Consider the following 25,574-nt stretch of genomic DNA (forward strand, 5'->3'; position numbering starts at 1 on the left):
AAGAACAAAAATTAGAAGTTCACCTGTTAACTGTCACAGGTACCAAAGGTTCAAAGTAGTTTCAGAAAACCACATGCAGGATTGCACGCGACAGCATACACGCAGCCAGGATAGCCGCGCTTGGAGACAGCGTTTCCGCGTGGAGATTTAGCACACGAACAGGATACACGCAGCCCAGGACAGCCGCGCTTGTAGACAGCATCCGCGTGGAGATTTGGCACGCGAACAGGATACACGCAGCCCAGAACAGCCGCGCTTGCAGACAGTGTCCGTGTGGAGATTTGGCACGCGAACAGGATACACGCAGCTCAGGACAGCCGCGCTTGAAGACAGCGTCTGTGTGGAGATTTGACACGCAAACAGGATACACGGCTCCAGGAAATAGCGTGTGGAGGAAAACACGCTCCAAAAGGCCAAAGAAGTTGCGTCTTCGCATTCCTTTCAGCAGGTCCGGAGTTCAGCTACAAAACGCCAAAAATGACTTAATCAGAAGCAGCGATCGACGTTTCCACGCTGCTTATGTACGTACTGCCGTGATAAACGTGACGGAACTAAGTCACGTGAATTTAACAACGTGAAAAATGCAGACGTCGTTTTCCGGGCAATGCATCGAACAACCTCCATTTCGAATAGAATGGTCTAGCGGTTCTATGGGCGTAACTCATTTTGTATGGAGAGGTTGTTCCCGGTCCAGAGATATATCCAGCAGGCATGACAAGGAGTCAAGGCAGGTCCCAATGGCACAGAGCACCTTCCAAGGCCCTTCAAGACAGTGTGGAAAGACTAGAATTGAGAGACCCGTGGACGGATACCAAAGGCCCAAAGAAGGAGTTTACATTTGATTCAAATGTACATAGGATGTTTTAGAATAGACTATATTTGGGTCTCAGCCCCATTACTGGAGAGATTGGGGAAGGTGAAGCTAGGGTCAATCTCCTTGTCCGATAATGTGCCAGTTCAACCTAGAATTAACCTTCCACTTTAAGAAATGGGATGTGGAGTTGTAGCTTCCCTACAGATCTCATTAAAGGCCTGATCATCACAGAGAGACTAGAGGACATAATCAGGGAATACTTTACAAACAATCCACCTTCCCTTAGCACAGAGGGCATGACTTGGGGTGCTTTCAAGCTAGTCGCCAGTGGAGAACTGATCTCCCTGAAATCTCAAAAGGGATTAACAACTTAGATTGCAGGAACAGGGACTGCAGGGGGAATTGCTGCTTCTCAAACAGGTGATGGAGGACAATCCATCTAGAGCAATGTTTGAAGGCATACAGAGGTACAGCTGGCCAACTGGATCTATTGAGTAGCAGATGAGAAAGCATTATTGCCCATCAGGCACCGCTACTATATTTGGGTCAACAGGGCAGATACATTACTGGCCAGAATTCTTTGAGAGCAAAGGGGCATGAGAATGATCAATGCCTTAAACAATGACAACAGCAACAGAATCACAAACACTAAAGGGATCATTTAGCTGTTCACCAATTTTTTATGAGCAGCTACATACCCTCAGAATCTCCCCCAACAAATCTACAAGACGAATACCTCAGAACATTGCCTTTATCAAAGATTACCTCACTAGACAGCGAGAGCCTTGGGGAGGAAAAATCAGAGGATGAAGTTCTGATGATTATCAAGAACCCACCAGCTAATAAATCCCCACGCCTAGATGGCTATCCTGACATATTCTATATAAAATGCAGTAATCTATTGGTCCCTAAATTGACCAAACTTTTGAATTCCTTTCGCTCCAACCAAGTGCGGATCCTACTGCCCCATAGCATTGATCAATATTGATGCAAATATATTTACCAAGGTTTTGGCTTACAGATTAGATCCGTTGCTTCTGTCTCTGATTTGACCGGATTAGCCTGGGTTAGTGAAAAACCGCCAGACCTTCAACGGAAGGGTTATTCATCTCATGGAAAAAGCAGAAATTTCAAATATGCCATTGATCCTGCTCTCATTGGATGCTGAGAAGGCATTCAATTTAGTTGAATGGTCATTTTTGATTGCCACTCTCCACTTTATGGGCTTTGAAAATCTTTTTCTCCAGATAAGGAGGGTTCACTACATTTCCCCCTCTATTCACCTTTCTATAACAACACCCTTTTGAGTAAATTTCCACTTAGCAGCGGCACTCCTTTCTCCCTTTCTATTCACAATTTTCCTTGAGCTGTTCCTGAACCACCTGAGAATCACTGACGAGATTAAAGGTATTCCATTTAAAGGTGAAGGTGAAGAACATAAGGTTCGCAGATGGCATGCTCCTGTGCTTGTACACCCCAGTAAGTTCCCTTCCAGTGGTACAGAATTAACCTGATGCCTTTGGGCAGATTTCAGGCCTCAACATCAATATAGATAAGTCAGAGATCCTTAATCAAGCACTGAAAGAGCCCAAGCTTCTCTTGTCGCAATCTTCACCCCCTTCACCCTTCAAGTTGGCTAAGTGGAGTATCAAATATTTATGAGTCATGCTCACCTCCTCCTTAGATAAACGATACTCTGCCACCTTCCCAAGACACCTTTGCAGTACCAAGGGAGACCTTCACAGATGAGGCATTCTCTCCATCTCGTGGCTGGGCAGAATTGCATCAGGCAAAATGGTAGTTCTACCAAAGGTTCTCTATTACTTCCAGGCTCTCCCTATCCCATTACCAAATACCTTCATTAAATATCTTGCTGGCTTAATCTCCACATGTGTATGTAAAAACGAAAGACCTCACAATTCATATGAAGCGCTTACATCCCCACAGAACAAGGGGAGTTTGTCTATTTCACTGCCTACTATGAGGCAGTGCAAATCCGAGTAATCAGAGACTGGTTTACCAAAGACTACAATAAGACTTGGGATAGAATGGAGAAATCTTTCGTTGGTAGGCCTCTGGACGAAGTCCTATGACTTCACAAAATGGTTAGACCCAGGAATATGTACTTGAGTAAAATTAGGACTGGTAGGGGACATGCGGCATACGCTAATCAAGAAATACAGAATATCATCCTATCCCTCGCCATTGCCCCTCTAATTAGAAAACCCCAATTTTCCCCCATGTTGCAAGGCAAATACTTGCAAATGTGGGTGGCAAGCGGCTTGCTGTAAACTGAGGGGTTTGTTCCAGGAATCAATCATTGGATCTTTTGAATCCTGTAAACAATCCTTCCTGGTAAGCAAAAGAGAATGGCTCCTTTGTCGGTTTTGTCACTGTGCCTTGAATCCAGAATGCAAAGCAGCTACCTCAAGGTCTCCCACCCCCTTTGAGAAATTCCTGGCGAAGCAGGCTTCAGCTAAAAACCTGATCTCTTCTCTATACAAATTGATAATGTGTAGTCCCCCAGAAATTGATTGGACTTGTATGAAAAAGTGTGAGGCCATGTTGGCAAGCCCAATTTCCCAAGAGACAGGGGTCCTTCTATGGAGAAATATTCACAAGCTCACCAGATCTATACAACTGAGGGAAATGTGGTACAGGATCATGACACAATGGCACTATTGTCCCACATGACTACATAGTATATATCCGCAATCACCACCCAATTGCTCGAGAGGTTGTTGTGCCAGAGGGGACTGGTTAAATATTTGGTGGTCCTGCCCTAAATTTCAGAAATGTAGTCATGAATATTAAAATGGCTGTGAGAAATGTATGGCCCCCTATTCACAGCCTCACCACAGGATTGCTAGCTGGGCCTATGGGATTCAGATACCGCTCCGCAAAGCCGAGGGGTGGTATTGATATTGGCTGCTCTCCTCAGCACAGAAATGGAAGTGTGAGTAAGCCCATACTTTTCACGACTGGATACAGAAAATGTGTGGTTTTATGGTAATGCAATGGGTTACAAATTCTCTCAACAAGATCATGCTGCCTTCTGATCCGACTGGGAGTGGGTGATAATCTTTCTAAACAATGACCATAAAATACGTCCACTTTGTTCAGAAAGACATACAATCTTGAACGTAATTGAATGAACTATTGTTGATGTTGAGAGCTGTGATTTGCTTACTGGTCCTTCTATTTTGGCTAAGGGAGGGGGGAGGTGGAGTGTATGGGGAAGGGTTTGGGGCAAATGGCAATTTGTTCAAATGTTTTTGTTCTGAAAACCTTTTAATAAAAAGAATATTTAAAAAATGGTGCATCATTGGAAAACATTGAGACAACCAATTACGTACAGAATGGCTATCAAAAATTCTCCAGAGTGAAACACAGTGAGAATCAAAAACATAGACACTGAGAATAAGAAAATGTTTATCCTAAGAAATGGAGTGGAATGCTACTACAGGCATCCCCATGCCAAGAGTGGGGCAAACCGAACTGTGGCCAGATCAACAACAACACCCATCTATAAGAAGTGTTTCCACCCTGACAAACCTTGATATCATAAAACCCCTCTTACCTTTCTGCATAAATAGCTCAGGATACCATTAACTCTTAGTATGGGTAAGGAAGAAATTCAAGCATACTTTATAACATGAAACACATTTTAATCTTTCCATAGTGGCTATATTCTGTGGATTAGAGAGAGTTTTCACTGGAGACAAGGTGATCACAAGGGGCCTCGGGGGCAACAGTAGGGTGCATGCTTCCAGAAAGATTGCTAGCTAGCAGTTTTGGGATGAGGTTGCGATGCTGCTGATGAGCTGTGGGTCAAAGTAGAGCTGAAAGAGTTAGTAATGTCGCATTACAGCTATATTAAGGACAGGACGAACACCAAGTGAAAAGATATATGTGATGTTCCTAGGCATTAAGGGATCTTAATTTTTTTAAACGGTTGCTTAGTCCATAGGATCTTAGTGGCTCGTGTGGCACATTACACCCTGGAATATTAATTAAAATGAAACTGGTAATATTTTGAGCCAATCATATTTTATAATTTATATTCAGTTTTCCAGTTATAAATGTAAATTAGGTATATGACATTGGCATCTACCTTGCATTGGCATATAAGTATCATCAACCTGTGTATCCCATCTGCAGCGGATCTGGTAGTCCTCAAACAAGCTATATCTACCACCATCCACATGGAGGCTAACAACAAGCTGCTGTGCCCCTCAAACTACGTCTAATCTGCTCTTCACCACTAAACTTCCTTATCAAACAGCCACTGAGCAGGTATAGAAGTAGTTTGAAAGTGAACTGTCGGGTTGTTTTCATGCATCAGGAGCTCTCTGCGAGCTAAGCTCTGGATAACAGCAGTTGAATCATAGACGTCACTTAGGTGTTGCCAGGGGTCGCAACTGTGACCCCTGAGGTCTCCCTTGCTACCCCTTGGGTCTGCCTGGCTACCTCTTTTTATTTTACAGTGAGGCTCATGGGCTGTGGCAGCAGCATGTGGCTCTTTGTTTCTGGGGTGGCTGGTTTTCTGATGGCTATAGTCGGTAAAATAGCTCAGTGGGTTGAGCTCTGGCTGCTGCAATGTGTGTGTGATCTGCAGGTTACAGGTTCGACTCCCGCAAGTTCAACACAGCCTTTCATCCTGCTGAATTGATAAATGAGTACCAAAACAGGTTGGGTGATATGGTATGTATATTTGTTATATATGAAGCGCTTAAATGTAAATGCTATATAATAACACATCATTATCATTTGGCCTTGGACGTCTACATGCATTCAAAGTGATTTGGTAATATGGGCCTATACGCACTGATATTAACGATACATATGGTGATCCATTCGTGTATGAAATGTATATCAGTTTACAGTTATATCGCAACCATATGTTTCGTACTCAGAAACAATGCTTTGTGATGCCACTTACTGTTTTGTCTGGGATGAAAGGTCGTGTTCCATCACTTCCCACTGTCACTTCAGAGTGGGGTCAAATGACATGATATGATATGATATATGATTTGATATGATATGATGGGTTATTTATAATGTGCTTAATACCCAGAGGTTTCTAAGTGCGGACCCGGGGATCGAACCTGTGTTGCTCCGTGTCGTCTTGTTTCCAAGGCGAGCACGTTGCCATTGAGCTATCCTCCCGAGACTTCCTGTGATGTCATTAGAGGTCAAGGGTCATGTGATGTCACCTCCACTACCCCAGGCATTTTGGAGAAATTACGTCGCTGCAGATGATGTGGGTTATTGTATTATCTATGCTGTTCAATTCAGTAGACATAGAACTCCCATGGAGTGGAGCGTGTGCCCAATCCCAGCATATGTGGCACTGTCATTGCTTATATTGCACCATTCTTCGGACACTTGACGCTACCTCATTCACACTTGTGCTTCATGGTCTGCACAAGTCCCCAGTGGAGTCCAATATGACTCATCTTTATTGCCAGTCGTCCACGATGCTCCTTTTTTAACGGCTATCTATACTTGGATTCGCTCCAATTAGCTCAAATGTATTCCATCCAAGACACAGCTAATAATCTTTGGTAATGAAGATAAGTCTGCTCAATGACCTGTGGCCAGGCCATTCCTGCCACTGTCTGGAAGAATCACAAACCCCCACCTCTTTCAACACCTTACCACATCTTCCCACTCTGGGCATTCTCTTGCTGGTCTCTGCGCTCACTACTGTGGTTCCCAATCATTATCCCAATTCATTAAAACATTCCAAAAGTAGAATGCCCATAAAGCCCCAGGTTTAACAGCGAATTGCTATTATACAACTTGGTCGACTTAAGTTCAGTTTGTATTTTGACACTTCCCCAATAAAGTGACTAGGAACAGCCTCTGCCTAAGCCGCCCTACAGTACATCTCTTGAAATGTTATTTCACAAAAAACTCTGAAGTCCTTGGGGTTGCTCCTGCACTCAGCCGTCCACCCCAACTATCCTAGTGTTGCAGTTTGGCTCTCGCACCCTAAAATAAATCCCATTGGTAGGTGTGTTTTACACAACTTCCCCAAAAAGTTTAATACCTGCACCACATTCAAAATATATTCTATAGGCGTCAATGTGTATATAAAAGAATCTGCAAATGAAAGTCACTTGATTTTGCTAACCTCCTTAAGGATTATGTTAGGGTAGTTAGCAATAAGGGTTTACACTGCTGTGTGACAGTCCCATACGTGCGTGCATGTGTGCGTGTGTTAGTGCGCACGCGTGGAGTGTTAACATTCACATAACACATCCATAACACATTCTTCAGTTGGCAATGTTGATTGTCTTGATAAGACCAGGAGGTCGAGCATTATGCTTCATTTTCAATATATTCCTGTCTCCAGCAGTTTCAACAATAAACAACACTTTTGTAACTTCCCATCTGGGAAACATATTTGTTTTTCTAACAAAAACAACAGTTCCCTTTTATTCCATGTCCTCGCCATGTGCTCATAGCCCTTCCGCTTCCTGTTCTCGCCCTCTTCTTTAATGCTCTAACTGCACTCCAGCTGGAACTGAACTCTGAACTAATCCAAACATCGTTTCTCTTTTCTCCACTGCACTGTCCTGAGCATTCTCCGCATAAAACTGGCAGCCTCTCCCTCAAATCGCTTCGTGTTTCTCAATAATCTGGCTCAGCTGTTCTTTTGATCATCTCCTAATGAAAGAACTCAAAGAGCATGTTAAGGAGGCAAAGGCACACCCTATTCTGGGAGAAATCCATCATGAATGTATTATTATACATTAACATCAACTCTCCCGTGTGTATAGAGCGGGAAAGTAATGCTCGCCTCCTTGTCTTTAATAGAATCAAGACTCCCTGCGCTATTAGCAAGGGTAATCTTCATTCTATGTCAAGACGGAGGTGAGCATTATGCTTGTTCAAAGCTTTGACATCACTGACGCTGTCACTGATTGCACAGGCTTAAAGCAGAATGTTCTAAAGGTGGTATCGCTGGCCCAGTTGGCAGCATGCAGTATATCTTGCAACATCGCGCCTTGCGCTAGTGCTTTGAAGCCATCGAGCCCCTCACAGTATGCGCTCCAAACTTAGCCATATCTATTATTGCTTCTAGCATCATTTCTCTCACCCATCTCGCTATGGTGGCTGTTGCTACCACTTTGTGCAGTTTTCTACAAGCTATGAGCAACTGTATCATCCCTGATGGTCTAAACTCCTCGGTCCTATGCTCATATTCCTTTATGCAGGCTGCTACACACTACTTGGGGTGCTCCTGCAGGTAAGGATAGACTATTATCATGGAATCTGTCTTCCTTCTCCTGACCAGAGTAAAGGTCACTCCTTCTGGTCTGTACGCTTTCCTATTCACCTCTAGCACTCTGGCATCTGCTACTCACCTAGATGAAAACAAGCACAAAAGCATTGCTAGTTTCCCTGACAAGTGCCTCAGGGAAAGGTGCCTGTTCTCTGGCCAACTGGCCAGTAGTCTTAGGACTACCGTCACGTTCCATAGGGCGTCATACTTCAGTACCGGCAGTTTCTTATACGTTGTTCCTCTAAGCAGCCACATCACAGTGGCGTTCTCACCTACGGGCATTCCATCGATGGGCATGTGTCTCGCTGATATTGCGGACCTGTACACTCCAATTGTACTGTACGACTTCCTATCTTGGAGTAATTTTGCTAAAAAGTTCAATATCTCTACTAAAGTGGCTGAAACGGGATGAAGGCGCCTCCCTTTGCACCACTGCGACCACCTGCTCCAAACTGCATCGTAGCTCTGTCTATTTGATGGTGCCCACGACTCTGCGATGAGGCGAGCAGCTTTAGTCGAAATGCCTGGGAGATTCCAACGTCTCCTGCTATCACGCATGCCATCAGCGGGAGAGTCCCTCTCACTCTCAGAGGATGATACGACCCAACTGGGTCTGTGAGAAGATTGTCTCCTGGGGGTAGCTCTCTCGGGTAGTCGGTCACTAGTTCCTTCATTGTCAGGAACCATACTTCTGCTTTCCAGATTGGGGCCACTACTATCATTCTTGCTTTCTCCCTGCGAACTTTCACCAGAACTCAGTTCATCATTATATATGGTGGAAAGGCGTAGTGTGTGTCCCCTCTCCAATCCTGAAGGAAAACATCTACTCCTGCTGCTGTCGAGTCCAGCCTCCAGCTGAAGTATCTGTTCTTCTGCGTGTTCAGTCGGGACCCAAACAGATCTGTGTGCACTGGTCCCCATATCTCTTCTATCTGGTGGTTTTGGCCAGCATCCAGTCGCTGGAATCTGCTAGATATCTGGAATTCGAGTCCGCCACTATATTGAGCGAACACAGACGATATTCCGCTACTACTGAGGTGCCTGAGTTGAGGCAGAAGTGCCAGAAATCCTTGACTAGTTCCGCTAGTAATCTTGACTTCATCCCTCCTAAATATTTGATATATCTGACTGCTGATATGTTGTCCATCTTCACCAGGATACACAAATTCACTCTGCCTTTCGTAAACGCCTTGATGGCGAATGAGCCAGCTAGCAACTCTAGGCAATTGATGTGCATATTGAGCTCTTCCGAACTCTATTTTCCTCCCGTCTCTAACTCCCCGCAGTGGGCTCCCCAGCCTGCTTTGCTGATGTCCGATTCTATCACTAGGTCAGGCCTATCTCCGAATATGGCCTTCCCATTCCAGGCGTCCATATTCTGCAGTCACCATTCTAACTCTGTCTTGGACTCTGCGTATATGGGTACGGCTTGGTGGTACTTCAGAACTTGCTGTCGGTGCTTTATTTTCAGTCGTTGAAGGGCTCGATAATGTAGTGGCCATGGAAATATCGCCTGAATTGACACTGCTAATAGACCCACTACTCTCGCTACTGTTCGCAGTGAAACTATGCTTCTGCCAAGGCAGCTCCTTTTTTCCATCTTTATATCTCTTATCTTTCTGGCTGGAAGCTCCAGTGTAGCTGACCGAGTGTCTATGACGAAACCCAAAAAGCCTACCGTTTGCATTGTGTCACCTCTGATTTCTCTTGATTCACTAGAAAGCCTAGAGACGCTAGTAGGTCTTTCACTCAGCCTGTCTGGTATTGCAACATCTCGTTGCTGTCTGCCATAAGCAGGATGGCGTCCAGCTATATTATCATTCTTATCCATTTATCTCTTATTGATGCTGCTATCGGCTTAATCAATTTTGTGAAAGCCCATCGCGCTGAGGCAAGCCCAAACAGCATTTTCGCAAATTGCCAATACCGTCCGCCCCAGTCGAACGACAGAAAGGGAAGGTACTTCTCTTGGACTGGTATTGTAAGATATGCATTCTTTAGGTCGATTCTCATAATCCAATCGCACTGTCTGAGAATGTCTTGAAATGATGGTATGTCACCCTATTACCGGTCTCACTTTGTCTTTTCTGTGGACCAGAAACATGTTGCTCACAAATCTTGGGGTTGAGGTACACAGCTCTATCGCCCTTTTCCCTGATGGACTTTGCAGCTCTGTGTGTAGGGTCTCTTTCTCTAGCTGCGCTGAGTGTATGGGCTGGGGGGTGTTGAGACTGAATGGGTATCTGTGTAAATTCTAGCTGTAATCCTTTGACTGTCTGCAATACCCAGGCTTCGCTGGAAAGCGTGCGCCAGTTTTCCCAGAAACGTGATGTCCTCCCCCCGACTGGCAGAAATGGGGCATGTTTCACTTGTGGGGAAGTTTTGTCCTCTTCCCTGTGCTCTGCCTGGTCTTCCTCTCAGGAAGCTTCCTATTGGGTGAAAGAAAGCATCTTGTGGCTTGTTCTCCCAATAGTGGGCCCTGTTGATCTGAGGCCTTCTCGTTCCTTGGAAACGGCTAGTCACTCGGCCTCTATACCAACCGGTCCCGGTGAAAAAACTCTTCCCGGGAATATTTTCTTTATTGACATTTGGGCTTCCTCCAGGGAGGTGTAAGTACCAACGAACCTCGCCATTTCCTTCCCAAAAGTCTCTCCAAATAGCAATCCCTATGCAACTCGGACTGCTTCGTAAGAAACCAGATCCCCCAACTTGGTGTCTATTTTAAGGAGTAGGCCCCTTCTGCGCTCTGATGATATCACGCAATTAGCGTTGCCCAGGAGGCATACTGCCCTTTGCGCCCAGTTAGCAAGGACCTCTGGGTCCACTACTTCTCCTGTGTCTCATGCTCGTTCTGCCAGGTCCATCATTTTTGCTAGTGGGCCCGCAATATTGAGCACTTTCTCCTGGAAACTCTTCCATTATCTGTCTATCCCTTTTCTGGGATCTCTGGAGGTCTTTGAGACAAAGCCCAACATCTTTGGGTCAAGCTCTGGCGCTTCAGCCACTTTCCCCGGTAGCTCTGGCTTAGGGCATTCTGCCCACATTCGTTGTCTTGCCTCTCATTCGAGAGCCTTTCTGCAGTCTTTGGGTCATGTATTTTGTGACCCTTGGTGAGGGTAGCCAGTCTGAGGACTTCAGGTTTCAGGATGTCCTCTGGCTTGAACATGTCTGAGATTCCCTCTTAGTCGTCTGTGTTGTTCAGTTTCTTCAACTTATTCCTAGGTGGGGGTTGTACCTCGTCCTGGTCCTCTCTATTGTTCTCATCTTGTGAGGATCATGGGGTCCCTGTGGGCTCTTCCTCTGAGTCCTGCCCCTCACTCCCCATATTTTCTTCCCCTTGGTAGGTGGTTGTGAGGCTCGACACTCCCGACTTGTTCAGAAATACTACCCGCAGTTTTATGAATGCGTCAGTAACCTCCAGGGCCTCCTGTCCTGCTCCATCTGGTTGACCCGGAGGGGTCACAAGAGTTTTCTCTCTTCCAGGTCTTCTTTCACCCCTATGGGCCTTCTGGATTGGCCCTCATGGACATGCTTTATTTTACTGTGGTGCTTCTTTTCTCCTGCACAAGTAAGTCTCTATGGTTGTCAGTCTTTCGTATAGGAGTCTCACCCCCTGAGCCACTGCTTCAACAAGTGAGTTACCCAGCACTTCCTTGAAACAATAGGCTAGGTCCTCAGAGCTGACAGCCTCTTGTTCCTCCTTGCTCCATTCGAACTGAGCCATCTACTGTGCTGAGTTTGTGCCTTCAGTACCTCAATCAGGTATAGTGGCACGTCCACTTCTCACTGTATATCTTTATATGTGGCTGCACCAAACTGCTCTCCTGCACAGGCTTCAGTAATTGAGTGTGGGCTTCGGGAAGAGCTCTCTGCTCTTAATATTCCACAGCAGTGAGGCCAGCTGTGTGTTTGGATGCGGCTCCTGTGCTTTCAAACATGTGCTGGGGCTCCTAATGCTCACAAGGTATATGCAACCTCTTCCCGCTTATTGGAATCTAATGGCTATCTCTGATAGGTCTGCATTGTTCACGAGCAAAGCGCGTACTATCCTGCCATACGCCGCTTCATTCTCGCATTGCGGGCGGAGGCTCCTCCCTCCCGAGGGTGTGGGCGCCTCCTCGCACCAATGAGCTAATCGTTACCTTTGCGCTGCTACAGAGTGTCAAACCGATGCACGTGGCTCAGCCTCGCCTTTCCAAAGGTGGGGGCTGCCCCGGTTCTTCCAGCGGAGACTCAAGGCGAACCCCTGATGTGCAATGAATGCGGCACGGGCCACTTCTCTGTTTCAATGAAATATGTATCGAAGTCACTTCAATATCAAATGTGCGCACAGATTAACCTACACATTCAAACGCAGCTGCTTTCTGCTTGTCGCTGCATGCTCTCTACACTGTAAACTACAGTATTCAGACTTATCTCTACGCAGCTAAGAAAAATGCCACTTATCTGCTTGGAGAGCAGGAAAGAAGAGGGAGAGAACAGGAAGTGGAAGGGCTATGATCATGTGGCCAGGACATTGGGACTACCATTAGCCTGGAATAAAAGGGAAATGTGGTTTTTGTTAAAAAAAGAAGAAAATCCTATATGGGAAGTTACAAAAATGTTGTTTATTGTTGAAACTGCTGGAGACAGGAATACATTGAAGATGAAGCATAATGCACGCCTCCGTCTTGACATAGAATGGTGCCCGATTCATTCATTTTGAAAGAACAAGCGCTGCTGGGATTGGCTAAGCCATCCCCATCTTCCTACCATGGATTGCTAGATACTGTATAACACTTTAAACAGCCGCCAGGCTGTCTGAAAGCAGTGAGTGAAGAGAAAAGTTGAAAATCTAAGAATGATGATAGAGTGAGTAGCAGAGGGAAGCAAATAATAAACATGAATGCATGGGCATTTTACAGACAATATTGTGTCCAGTGCACAATACCAGAATACGCCTGGGAGACACAAGTTGCTCCTCTACTGCTTCCCCACACTGCACTCCCGCCCCAACATTATTAAATCATTGCAATTTAAATACCATTTTATTGACATGCACTTAAATTAATAGACAATTTATACTGCGGGGTGCATTTGAAGGCCCCAAACAGAAGTCCCTTTCACATGAATAGCAATATTTTAAACACTGAAACAAAAACGGCCTGACTTTTGTTTTGGTTTCTCAAGTAAAATTAAAGAGCCATGTGCAAAGGGGCCTAACTGTCATTACCAATGGATAAGCAGCATTTCAATTTACAAAAGAAGGAGGAAACAGAAATCCCTGCCACATGTAAAACAGGATTTTTAAACAATGAAAACAAAAACGGCCTGCACATGTGTGTGCAAATAAAAAAGGTTTTCAAAAAGCAAATGTGAAAAAAATATCACTGCTCACAGAAACATTTCAGGAAAACAAAACATCATGTGTAGGTTGACAAGGAGCAATCTATATTATGTTTCACCAACAAAACTCCAGTGACATTTGAAGAACCTCTTAGTTTTCACGAAAAAAAATGTCAGCCCAAGGCAAACCCTTTTGCTGGCTGTGGGCAAAACTTCACAAGGAAAACTCCCACTCTCAGCCTGGATGTCACATCTCCCATCTAATAACCACCCACAATAACATTTCTTGCTCAAGGTGTTGAAATGCAATGTTCTCCAGACCTGTTGGCTCTGAAAGCACTGACCTCAAGCAAAGTTATCGCTTGGCTGCAGCATGACAAATATGTGTGAAAATGTGGGCACCCACTTGAAAGAGCAGGTAGGTATCCAGCCCAAAGGAGACTGATAAAAAGAACTGTGGGCACAGGCTGACCCATCGAAAAGAAATGGCCAGAAGGCAGGAGTCAGGGCCAATTGTCCAACATGAAGATTCACAAATATTTCAAAAGAACCATTATCATTTAGGCATTTTTCTCAGACATCATAAGGTGGATGGATTTGGACTTTCAGTAAGGGGGGGTGTGAAACCCAAGGTTACCCAAGGCATTTCAATTTTCTGTCTGACTTCCCAACCTAGACCAAACCAAGCAGGGGTCTTAAAAACAAAGCAATAAATCACCCTATGTTTATTTTAAACCAAAAGTGTGGGCAAAATTATAATTGCCATATGCATATTTACCAAACTTGAAACCCAATTGCTACCTTTTAAGCCTGCAGGAAAATCAAAATGGCGCAACATTATGTAATCATTTCATGAAGTAAAATTTCCAGAAAGAAAGAATTGTGATTGTATTCTTTTGAACTCACTTTTGTGATTTATTTATGCTGAGAAAAGTTGATTGCCTTGTAGCACGGATAAAGTGGTGTTTTGACATTTGTGCACATTTCTATTACTGTTAATTTAAATAAATACCAATATATTTCCCGTACACCGGCCTGGTTCTTGGCTCATTGTTAGCTCAGGGGAGAGCGATCCAAGGGGCATTATCTGTGTCTGAGATAGGGTTAAAAAAAGAATGTGTTAAATAGTTTGTTGCATAACCACTTGAGTGGAGAGGGAAGGAACTCCCCGTGTTGAGGGTGGCTTATCTATAAACTGTTACAAATTGGGGGCTTGTTCGGGATTTAACTTCCTATTCCTGGCAAGTACATTGTGACAGTCTCTTCATTTTGATGCAATTGCATTAAGGTGGAGGGAAAGCCATCTTCGTTTTGTTAAAATGATGCTAGCACTTGACTCCTGAGCTCCTGGGAGGTGTATATGTAAAAATTGTAAGAATTTATTTGAGTGAGGAAATCAAGACAGTGATTTTGCCCCTGAATCAAGAAAGTTTTATTAAAGTGCAAAATGCCAATTGTGAAAATGACTACTGTACAAATTGGGGAAGCCAATGAGCATTTCCTAACTAAATTATTTCTCAAAGGAGAATGGGATGAGGACGATGCAGGAAACTGGCAAACCAGAATTGTGCTGGAGGTTACTACTGTAAGCAATAATATTTGGCTTGAAGCTGGAATATTGCACAAAGCACTTGAAGCATATTATGTGACCACAACTGCTCATGATGAACAAATACAAATGGCTCAGCTAACTGCTCAGTTATATTTCCATTTGATGTTAGTAGAAGAGAGTTGGCAAAATAGTGAGGCTAGTAGGATGAATCAGGCTGGAGACCTGTCACAGGCCCAGGATCTTGTTCAACAACTCAAAGCTGGGTTAAAAACACTGCATCAAGAGAGTGCAGAGCTTGAAACCCAGGGTTTGCACTGACAAATTCACCAAAAGAGTGTGTAGAAAATCTGAGTGCACTGCAACACAAGCTAAATGACCAGTCTGCTCTTAATAGAGTCTTTTTGGAGGACATTATTGCATTCCAATCAGAAATAAAACATTTGAAAACTGAAAATAGTCAATTAGTAATCAATGGGGTTGATTCCCAAAATAACTTTTATCAGATATATCAGCAGGTAAGTAAGGTAAACAACAGAGGACGCAGCTGGCTCAGACAAAAGACCTCTTGAATCAGGATAGCAGCGTCCTATTACAGAGGATAAATCCGTTGGAAATAATGTGGAGAAGAAACAGTCAGGTTCTCAGGAACTGACCAGAATTAGAGAAGAAAGGAATGAGCTTGTAGAGTGAGTGAGGCAAATACGAGTTGAGACGAAACAAAATGTAGGGGTGAACAAGAGAAAGAGGTTAGTCTCCTGAAGCAAAAATGTCTTCAATATGCACGCAGCATACAAGGCTCACATAGGGAAAATAAATCACTTCAGCAGGAGGTGCAGCAAACAAAAGATCAGTTGCTAGCTTATAGAAGGGTGCATGAGATTAATCAGGCCTCAGTGTCAGAATTAAAAAGCCGGCTCTCTGACTCCCAACAGCAAATAAATAAAGAGAGACACAGGTGTGAGAGCCTCACCAAGGAAATAGAATATTATGAACAGGACCTGAGGCACCCTGACCAATCAGGATATGGGAAAAAAAGGCCCACTGATCAAGGTGAGATGCCCTTCCAACAGGGGCCTCGTGCCAGTCCTTTACAACCTCTCATGCACAAATGGGAACCAACCTTATGCATGCCACCTATCAAGAAAAAGGTGAGATGAGGCAGTTAGACTAATAGCCCAGGTCTAGCACACTTGATCAAGAAGGCAAGTCCCTGTCTGCTATTGGTGAGTATTCATCTCTTCGACACAGAAGGGAAAGTGGCCGGACCAGTGTGGCCTGGGAAGTAAGGAATAATACTGTAAGTACTTCAGACCATGAAAACTCTTATGAGGAGAACGTCTGGGAGTTAGATTGGCTGAAGATGTGACTACAAAGAGACCTCCTTTCCTGCGGCACTGAACGAGAAAAGCCATACCCTCAGCCTAGTAAAGGCATTCCAAAAACCTACATATATTCGGGGGAAGGGGGGAAATTCCCCAGACTGGTAGGAGGGATGAGGAAACTGGATTCTATCCTGAGCCTAAAAGGAACGCCAGGGAGAGTGACCCTGAGAGTTTAATTTGGTTCAGGCAAGAGTAGTCCAGACCCCGTGGTTCTGGGAGATATTCCCAGTCTCATAGAGATAGGGAGCATCTACAAGACAGGGAAGGGAGTACCGGTAGCAGTTCTGAGTCAGAAGGTGAATGGACACAAAATACAGCGAAGCAGAGCAAGGGTTTTGTGAAAGACCCAATAAGACAAATCAAAGCCATAAAGAGCATACCTCAAGAATGCCAAGAATTTGGTATGGGAGCACCTAGAACTTTATTAGCAGATGATGGCATCATTCCAGTTCAGGAATAATGTGAATTGTATAGCATTTGCTAAATTGATGTTCTCACCTGAGTACTCCAGTTTCTTTGCAGGATTGGAGGACCAGGATCATCATAAATGGTGCACTTATAAGGTGCCATACTGAAAAAATGTCCCACCCTGAGGAATCCACAAGAGGATCGTAAGGCTGCATATAACTTGCACTGTGGAGAAGATCAGGTGCCTACGGAGTTTGTGCAGGAGTTAAAGCAGGCATTTGCTCAGAATTCCCGGCTAGTGAACACCAATAGTAGGGAGTTCATAACTACATATTTCCATGCTCGCCCCAAATACATAATGACTCAGTTGGTGCATGACTTCCACAAACATAGGACCCTGGATTGGGTGACCAGAATTTATGAGATCCAAAAGACTGCTGAGTGTAAAAATACTGTCAAAACCCCCAAACCATCTAACACCCCTGCTGCTGCAAAGGTGGCAGAGGTAAAAACTACTCCTCCATTGGATCTGGAGAGAGGGGCCTAAAAGTAATGGGTTTGGTTTGGGTGTTCTATGTAAGCATGTGCGCTTGGTTTTATCAATTCTTTTAGCGTTGTATATTCAATAAGTTGGTGTAAACTTGTTGGTTGTTTACAGTATTTTTGTAGTTTATTCAGATTGTTAATACATATTCATATACAAGTTCCAATCATACGTATTGATATATTGGTGCCAACAAACTCCACTAGGAGGCACGTGCAAGCATTTCGCCCTTGCTTGAGCTTTATAAAGGACCAAGTAAAGCAGTTAGTGCAACAGTTCTATCTTTGTTTCCAACATGCATGTTTTGACATATTTTCCACCTTATATAGATCATATTCATAGTCGAAAAACATTTCTCTTTACTTTTTAGAAATTGACAAGTGTTTTGTGGTTCTGTGGGATACAAGGGTAGGAGGAAGGAGAGGAGGGAGCCAAAAGAGGGGTTTGTTTGTAAACAGAATTATTCATAGTTGGGATCCAAATTGAATCACATGAGCATGTGTTGTAGTTCTAAAACATTCAATTCTGAAGTCGCTTACCTTATATGTAAGATAATATTGTCATGGGTTGAGTATCATGGCTTGTACTGTTTCGTGGAGTTTCCGTTCCTTCATGTTTGTTTCAGGTTCACCTAAGTACTGATACTTGGTTTGTTAGGGTTCTTATCCTAGATGTTGGGATACAATGTAGTTTTAGATTAGATTACCGTTTGCAGCCAAGAGCTCTCCGTTCTAGGGTGATCTCTAGTCTCTGGTGAGAGTTTCGGTAATGTTCCACAGTGGCGTTTAAAGTGTCACTTGGTCATGTATCATAACGTGGCAAGTTGTTACGGTGCTTGTGATGTCTTCTGGCTGCATTGTTTAATTCTGATAGTGGTTGTAGCACCTGTTGGTGCCAGTAGGTGCTCTCTGCCTGGTCATTATGGGCAGTTGGTCTACTGCTATGATGCCCATGAGATATTGTTTAATCGTAAAGCTACTTGCTCATTTTATGTGAGGCATGGTTGTTGTCTAATGTTTAAAATGTATTTGTTAGTGCTCATAGGTAGTTCTAAATTAAATTACTAGTGGTAAGCTTTCTAGTAAAGTGGTGCCTCTATGGGTTTTAACAATGGCGGTTGTCCAGTCAGGTCTCAATACGGCATATCTCCGTAGTTTTCACACATGGTGACTGTTGGGTACGGTTGTTTGCGTAGTGTCGGTTAATTGAAAGTAACTCAGAATTCATTACAAATATATACATATATATATATCTGCTTTTCACCCTTGGCATCAATTGCATCCTGTTGCTTGATTATTATGGGCTTGGGACCCATCCTAGTTTGGTGGTGGGCCTAGGGTTGTTACAGGTATCTTTCATGGTATGGGGTAAGTGTGTTAGTAAATCGTCTATCACTGCGAAGTGAGTTACATCCACGGGTAGAGAATTATAAGTAAACCAAAGTGTTCGAGTATATGCGTGCTAAAGGCATTGCAGCCATGTCAGTTGAGAAGATTGGCATTGGTATTCTATATTACAAATTGCGTCTTTTAGTATTGCTCGTGCCTATAACTTACCTTGTGGTGCTTAGATTCCCATAGTCACGGTGTCCTTCTTGCTGCGCATCTTGTTTCTCCTGCGCTGTATCTGCTTTTTACATGCTGAGACCTGTGTTCTTATGGCGCATGCAATGTCGTCATCCTGACTCGCTTTACGGACTGGCACTTGTTCCTAGTCACGTGGTGTCGTTAGGTTCCCAAGCAATATCATAAATTAACTTCATATGCTGGGTCAGATAGTGATCCCTATGTGGTGGATGGTGAATTGCATTTCTAGTGTATACATAATGTTAATGCGCAAGTGTCTCAAAAAAAGGTAGCAGGCTCTCCTCTCCAGAATGAACATGACATGATAACCTGTTCTGAAATAACCTGTTCTGAGATGAGAGTTTGCAGCACACGCTTTTTGCTCACTGTACCTTTCACAGATGGGAAATATCCATTTGCATATCAGTCTTTGTCCCGCCACATGGGCATTCCAGCAATGCCAGGCTATGGCAATTCCTCTCTGAACAAGAGTACCAACAGCAACCCCATACACGTTTTTCAGTGTGTTTGACTAAACTTGTTTGTCAGGCAGTTTACACATTGGATAGTGCTTTCAAGATATAATATTAAGGTTTACATTTTTATACTTATTTGTTAAGAGAACTAGAGGGTATGGTTAAAGTCTATGTATTTTCGGAATTGTATGTCTTAGTTTACCCACATGCTCATGTGTATTGTCGGTTTAGTAGTCTGTAATAGACAGATCAATTGCAGATGTGTCCGCTTTTGGCCTGGAGTTGATTCGTTGATAGTGCTGATATTTGTTCCATAACTAGGAATCGAATCCTTGTTTTAGTCATAGTGTGAGGGTTTGTTTTGGAACCCCAGGCTCCTCTATAATTTATGGTTGGGGTTAGGGATCATGGGACAGTATCAGATGCCCACATACACTGGCCCTCCTTACAACTCTGGTGGTAGTTGTGCCGTTAAAAATGGCATGGCTGCCGCCGGAGTTGCAATTTTTCAGGCACCCATGAATGGGCAAGAACCGGGTCATGCCGAGTTAGGCGGACCCGGTACTTGGCCATTTTCGGGTGCCGGAATCTAGGGCCTCCTCATCCCCATTATGCCCCATAGGGCTGAATAGGGATGGGGGCGTTGGATGCAACGGCACAACTCTGGATGTGCTGGTGCATCCGACGTGCTCTGCTCAGGGGTGCTGTTACACCCGCCAGGAAAAACCTGGTGGGTGAAACGGTTCCCACGAGCAGAGCCCACAGTATGGCGGTCCGCAAAGTACGGTACCGGCATGCTTACTGGTACCGTACTTCCCAGACCGCCATGCTCGTAATTAGGGCCACTGTGTCCATTCATCATTCTCAGAGAAAGTGGTGCATTACTGTATCTGTGTTAAGACCTTCTGTGATTGCTCTGAGATTACAAATTAATTTGCATTCCTGTTGATGTAGGCGTGTTTCATGGTCACCCAGTCTTTTATCCTGGTCCAGATGTCTTGCTCCAAATAATTTGATGTTTTCTTTCTTGTAATTTTGGTACTCTTTGGTCTAGTGTTCTGACAGTGCAGACATGTGACCTGCATTGGAGAGGTTTTCCAGCTGTTCTCGTATTCTCACTCTTAGCTCATATATGGTACTATCAACATAGATTTAGCTGCATACACCTTATCACATAAATTACAAATGTTGTTCTGCAGTTGATGAATTTTCTGATTTTTACATCCCTTCCATTAGCAATTTTCTTACTTTTATGTTATTTAGGGCATATTTGCATATGCTGTAGTTTGAGCATTTATAGAATCCCTTAATTGGTTTACCAGTCAGGATATTGGATTGGTGTTCATGTCTTGGTATGTCCATGAAGCTAGGGCTAAGTTCCGTCTATAGCGTGGGGGCCTTGGTGTACATAATGGTTGGTCTGTCTGATATGTAGTTCTCTAGGTCAGGGTCAAGGTTAAGCAAGTGCCAATTCTTTTGGAAGATCTTTCGTATTGTTGTATTGTCCGTTGCGCATTGTGTGATCATCCTTACTGAGTCAGCCTGTTGTAGTATGTTCTTGTTCTTAGGTTTGAGGTAGTCTGCCCTTGGTTTGCTGTCCACTTTAACCTTAGCTTTTTGAATGCATTCCTTTGTGTATCCTCATGATCTAAATCTGTCCTCGATGTGCATGCATTCAGTGTTATATGTGTTGTCCTGGCAGCAGTTTCTTCTTGCCCTAGAGAACTCCCCAATAGGAATATTTCGAATCATACTTTTCAAGTGACAGCTATTTGCTTCCAGAGTGGCATTAGCCTCAGTTTTTTTACGGTAGGTTCTGGTTTCTAACTTGTCACTATCCACATAAATGTGAAGGTCCAGAAATGTCACCTCTGTCCATGCTCAATGGTGAATTGTAGTCCAAAGTTGTTGTCTTTCAGGTATATACAAAATTCATTTATTTCCACCTCGTTTCCATTCCATCTCATGACAAATGTCATCAATATATTGTTGCCATTTAATAACTTTCTGTGATAGGTTTCTGTGATTGCATGCATGTTTGTATTCAAATTCCCCTACAAATAGGTTAGCCATGGATGGTTCAAAGCAGGTGCCATCGCTATACACTTAATTTGCTGGTACAATGTCTCATTGAATATGAACACATTATTTTTTCAAACAAAATTCGACAGTTCCTTTATCATTTCTATTAATAGGTAGAGTGAGGCTGAAACATTCTCATATGTGAAATCAATAGTTCTGATTGCCAGGCTGTGGTCTATGCATGTATAAAGTGCTTTTACTTCCATGGTGGGCAACATATACTCCATATTCCATTCAACATCATTTCTAGTATGTGCATAGTATCATGGGTGTATGATTTCAGTGTGTACACCTCTGGTCTGAAGTGTTTTTCAATGAAGTTGGATACATTCCTAGTTGCCCATGCAATTCCGCTGACAATTGGTCTTACTTCCGGTAACCATCTGTATTCCTCATGTGCCTTTGGTAGGAAATATATATTTGGGACCTTTGGTTTATTGATGATCATGAATGATTTTTCATAATCATTGATAAGCACTTTACTGTGCCCCTTGTTGACCAGTCTCCGTAGTTCCTTTATACTTTTCTTTAATTTTTTTTATTTTTTATAGTTCATTACAAACTTTTAAAATATTTTTACCATTCATCATTACTTCCTAATTACTTTCTAAGAAAAGAAAGAAGAAAAAGGAAAGAAAAAAGTGACTTCCAAAAAATGTTTACAATTCACCATTACCTTTCAATTGCTTTCCAGGCAAGAAAAGTCAGATAATATTCCAACATAATACGACTGTGTTCTAATTTTCATCGTACTACGCTTTGTTTTTGTTAACAGTTCTTAACTAAACATTAATTCAGTCCTTAACGTTGTGAACATTGCTGATCTTCTAACAATATGCCTTCTAATTTTTCTAAACAAAATATTAAAGCAAAAGTTAGTTTCAAGTCAGCTCGCTCCGAAATAACAATCCACCATTCTTCACTATTAAGGGAGGGTCTTTTTAACATTTCTGGTCTCAGATGAAGAGTCCTTTCATCTAGAAAGTTTTACAGTATAACACTAGATGTTTTACTGTTTCTTTATCCATTTTACAGAATCTACAATCTTCTTCTAGATCTTTTACTTTCTTTCTCAGGTTTAGAATTGCTTTTGTTTGAAAGAGATTCATCCGAAATTTCAAAAACGTATGTCTTTTTTTATTACATGGAAACCTTTGCAGGTATTTTGGGAGAATATTCATTGCCCATGCCCCTGGAGCTACTTGGTCCATGCATCTATGAAGAGACCTTTGTTCTTGGTTTTCACACCAATCCTGGGACCACAGTTTCTTTTTTACCGCATTCGGATTTTGGATCAAGAGACCGGGATCCACTTGTAGTTGTTTGAGTAGAGTTACACAGGTCTGTTTCCAACTGCTCAATATTGTGCCATCCAGATGTTTTGGATTATTATGTAGAATTTGGTATTGTGGAAGGTCGTCTGCTCCCAGGACTTTCCTATAAGGTGTCAGTGTATTCCATATAACTTTTGCATTAATCGAAATCAAGCCAAGCTCAAATCTGATACAGGCAGTTGGAGTCCCTCTGGGCAATTCTAATACTTTACTCCAGAATGTATTTTCATACCATGGCCATATTTCTGCCGGGCATCCCAGCATTGCTTCGGCTCCAAAACATAATGCTGGAATGACCTTAGCCTTGTAGAATTCAATTACAGGTTTTATCGTGAACTTCCCATATTTCTTGTTTATGGTGTATCCCTGAGCAGCCAGGAGTTTGCATTTCCGTCGTATTTTCTCCACCATGTTGTCGTCATTTATCCGTGAATTGATTAGAACTCCTAGATATTGCGATTCCATAGTGAGTCGAATGGGTTTTGCATCTATTTTCCAGGTAAAACTCTTCACCTTTCTTGCTCCAACTAGATTTTGCAGCACTAGTATCTCGGTTTTTAATGGATTGATCACTAAACCATTAGCATCGGTATATTCCTTCAGTGCAGACAATTTTCTCTGTAAACCGATAGGTGTTACGTCAGTTATCACAATATAGTCAGCATAAAGGATGTACCCCTGGCAGTTTCCATTTATTTTTAGATCGAATGATCTTGTTGTTTCAAGGGATCTTCCAATATCTGAGATGAAAGTGCTGACTAGGGTTGTTCCTAATGGGCACCCCTGCTTCACCCCTCTAGTAGTTTTAATTGGTGACGAGAGAGTCCCCAGTTGATCCAGTCGGACGTTTATCGTTTCGGAGTACAGTTCTCGAATTGCAGCAAGCAAGCTATCGGGGCATCCCCAATTGCTAAGTTTATTCCATAATAGCTCACGGTCAATTGAATCAAACACGTGAGCCAGATCTACGAAGGCCAAGTATATTTTTGTTTTTGTTCCAATTGCCTCCATCTTTAATAGATTAATTAGCAATAGGTTTAATCCACAACCAACGCCTTTTACAAACCCAGTTTGTAGTTTATCGGCAACTTTCGCCACTTTTGTCCAATTTGTCAGTTGGATCAAAATTTGTGTTGCGAAGATTTTTCCCACAACATCCAAAGTGTGATTGGCCTGTCATTTTTAGGATCAGTTCTTACTCCTTTTTTAAATACAGGCACAATTATAGCCGATTTCCAAGACTCAGGGATTCTTTTTTCAGCAATGATTTTCCTGAACAAAATGAAACAGAATTCGGCCCATGCTTCCGGATGGAGTTTTAGCATCTTATTAGTAAGTCTGTCGGTGCTGGGGGCTCTCGACGAACTTAATCTTTTGATGTTATCTAAGATATCGATCTTATCAATAATGAGGTCCCACCATTTTAGTTTTTTTTTTTTAACATAAAGTTGATTGTCCATACCTTTCGCAAACAGCCTTCCAAAATGATCTAACCATTTGGCCTCTGTTACCATGTTATTTAGGATGGCTTGTTGTGGGACTACCTGTCATGACCCTCGCCCAAAACCCCCTCTGGCCAACCCATTGGCAAGGTGGAGTCAGGACTCGGGCCTCTAGAGCCTGGCATTTTCTTCAACATCCCTCATGGGGCCAGTCCTGGCGCCTATGGCGCCAGACTCATACACCATGAAAAACAATGTGCTTGGGAACAACTTTATTGTATTGTCAGCCAACATGGAGGCATCCACATAGCTTGGTTCCTAAGAACCAAGCTATGCTGTTTAGTGTTTTGGGTGTGGTAGCCTAGGGACTACTTTACCTGGACTATTTTGTTGGGACTATTTAATCCACACCCGAGCAAGACAACACGCTTTGCGTTACTTTGCAGCTTGCAACGTGACGCTCACCGTGTTCAGCTATTCCCCCAAACCTCTGAGAAGCAGAACCTGCAAGGAGACAAAAGGATCATCATTAGCAGCAGCATCTTAACTGCAGTCTTCATCTTTAAACACTCGAATCAGGCCAAGGAGTTGAAATTCCCCCCATCTTGGCGTGGTGCCTTTGAAATTGTAGATAAAATATCACCTGTTGCTTACAAGATCCACATCCCAAAAGGAGAACTGACAGAAGAAAAATAAATATATATATATATATATAAATGAAATGTGGTTTGTGAAATGGAATTGTCATGTTATAACTGTATGTTGTTGTTGTAAATTCTATGTTAATTCTATGTTAATCTTCCCGGAGAAATACAATGCAAGAGGCTGCCCTGCCAAGGCGACCCTAGATCGCACAAGACACTGAGGGGATGATGTTGCTTAATTGCATTAAAGGTATTCGGAAATGTTTTGGGTGGTTGGTAACAAGCGTGCTAATGTTGACCTTTGAAAAGACATGCTAGTCCCTACATGTTGTTGTTGTTTTGATTGTGATATAAAACAATAGAAAATGCTTTATCAAAAAAAAATCTTCCCTGAGAAAAATGTGTGTAAAAAGTACTGAAACTCTTTTTCTATCTTTTATTAGAGAACTAACCTCCTTAATGTCCAGCCTGTAGGTGAGAGTGGAGTCCGGTGACAACCCGTGGGACCTGGAAAGGAAGGAAGAAAGGGGGTGCTGTGCCACACCCTTCAGTCCAAAGATAGAAGGGGGGGCTGGAGTGCCCGCTCCCAAAAGAAGGAAGAAAAGGGGGGGCCATGCCATACTCCCCAATCCAGAGATGAAAGGGGAGACTGGAGTTCCCACTTCCTGATTACGTAAATTATGCCTAATGAAACCCTACTCTGCCCTGCTCT

General features: G+C 43.2%; 1 protein-coding gene across 1 annotated transcript in view; it reads right to left on the reverse strand.

Annotated features, from left to right (window-relative positions):
• AK5 (adenylate kinase 5) overlaps positions 1-25,574 on the reverse strand; it is a 3,278,219-nt gene that overhangs the window by 3,203,160 nt on the left and 49,485 nt on the right. The window lies entirely within an intron of this gene.

The sequence above is a fragment of the Ambystoma mexicanum genome, chromosome 1q (genome assembly GCF_040938575.1).
Source record: "Ambystoma mexicanum isolate Mex_15411 chromosome 1q, UKY_AmexF1_1, whole genome shotgun sequence".
NCBI classification, from domain to species: Eukaryota; Metazoa; Chordata; class Amphibia; order Caudata; family Ambystomatidae; genus Ambystoma; species Ambystoma mexicanum.